Here is a 1,911-nt window from a genome sequence, read left to right as displayed (position 1 = left end):
TCTTCACTTGTGTTCCTGTAATTACACATGAAATATAATAATAATAATATATCCCAGGTTGTTTATGGACTAACCTTTTACACAAAGGTATAATGTTAGATGGGGAGGCAGTGTAGCCTAGTGGTTAGAGGCAGGTAGCCTAGTGGTTAGAGGCAGGTAGCCTAGTGGTTAGAGGCAGGGTAGCCTAGTGGTTAGAGGCAGGGTAGCCTAGTGGTTAGAGGCAGGGTAGCCTAGTGGTTAGAGGCAGGGTAGCCTAGCGGTTAGAGGCAGGGTAGCCTAGCGGTTAGAGGCAGGGTAGCCTAGCGGTTAGAGGCGGGGTAGCCTAGCGGTTAGAGGCAGGTAGCCTAGCGGTTAGAGGCAGGGTAGCCTAGCGGTTAGAGGCAGGGTAGCCTAGCGGTTAGAGGCGGGGTAGCCTAGCGGTTAGAGGCGGGGTAGCCTAGCGGTTAGAGGCAGGGTAGCCTAGCGGTTAGAGGCAGGTAGCCTAGTGGTTAGAGGCAGGTAGCCTAGTGGTTAGAGGCAGCGTAGCCTACTGGTTAGAGGTGGGTAGCCTAGTGGTTAGAGGCAGCGTAGCCTAGTGGTTAGAGGCAGCGTAGCCTAGTGGTTAGAGGCAGCGTAGCCTAGTGGTTAGAGGCAGTGTAGCCTAGTGGTTAGAGGCAGGGTAGCCTAGTGGTTAGAGGCAGCGTAGCCTAGTGGTTAGAGGTGGGTAGCCTAGTGGTTAGAGGCAGCGTAGCCTAGTGGTTAGAGGTGGGTAGCCTAGTGGTTAGAGGCAGCGTAGCCTAGCGGTTAGAGTGTTGGACTAGTAACCATAGTGGTTAGAGGCAGGTAGCCTAGTGGTTAGAGGCAGGTAGCCTAGTGGTTAGAGGCAGGTAGCCTAGTGGTTAGAGGCAGGTAGCCTAGTGGTTAGAGGCAGGGTAGCCTAGCGGTTAGAGGCAGGGTAGCCTAGCGGTTAGAGGCAGGGTAGCCTAGCGGTTAGAGGCAGCGTAGCCTAGTGGTTAGAGGTGGGTAGCCTAGTGGTTAGAGGCAGCGTAGCCTAGTGGTTAGAGTGTTGGACTAGTAACCGTAGTGGTTAGAGGCAGGTAGCCTAGTGGTTAGAGGCAGGGTAGCCTAGTGGTTAGAGGCAGGGTAGCCTAGTGGTTAGAGGCAGGGTAGCCTAGTGGTTAGAGGCAGGGTAGCCTAGTGGTTAGAGGCAGGGTAGCCTAGCGGTTAGAGGCAGGGTAGCCTAGCGGTTAGAGGCAGGGTAGCCTAGCGGTTAGAGGCGGGGTAGCCTAGCGGTTAGAGGCAGGTAGCCTAGCGGTTAGAGGCAGGGTAGCCTAGCGGTTAGAGGCAGGGTAGCCTAGCGGTTAGAGGCAGGGTAGCCTAGCGGTTAGAGGCAGGTAGCCTAGTGGTTAGAGGCAGGTAGCCTAGTGGTTAGAGGCAGGTAGCCTAGTGGTTAGAGGCAGCGTAGCCTAGTGGTTAGAGGCGGGTAGCCTAGTGGTTAGAGGCGCGTAGCCTAGTGGTTAGAGGCAGCGTAGCCTAGTGGTTAGAGGCAGGTAGCCTAGTGGTTAGAGGCAGGTAGCCTAGTGGTTAGAGGCAGGTAGCCTAGTGGTTAGAGGCAGGTAGCCTAGTGGTTAGAGGCAGGTAGCCTAGTGGTTAGAGGCAGGTAGCCTAGTGGTTAGAAGCAGCGTAGCCTAGTGGTTAGAGGCAGGGTAGCCTAGTGGTTAGAGGCAGGGTAGCCTAGTGGTTAGAGGCAGGGTAGCCTAGTGGTTAGAGGCAGGGTAGCCTAATGGTTAGAGGCAGGTAGCCTAGTGACATGTTAAGGATTTTTAAGCCTTGAGACAATTGAAACCATGGACTGTGTACCATTCAATGGGTGAATGGGGAAAGATGACATATTTAAATCGAGTATGGTAGTAGGTGCCAGGAATGGTCCAC

Source organism: Oncorhynchus kisutch, unplaced genomic scaffold, assembly GCF_002021735.2.
Source record: "Oncorhynchus kisutch isolate 150728-3 unplaced genomic scaffold, Okis_V2 scaffold3993, whole genome shotgun sequence".
NCBI classification, from domain to species: Eukaryota; Metazoa; Chordata; class Actinopteri; order Salmoniformes; family Salmonidae; genus Oncorhynchus; species Oncorhynchus kisutch.
The sequence above is the reverse complement of the archived record's forward strand: the minus strand, read 5'-3'. Positions refer to the sequence as shown.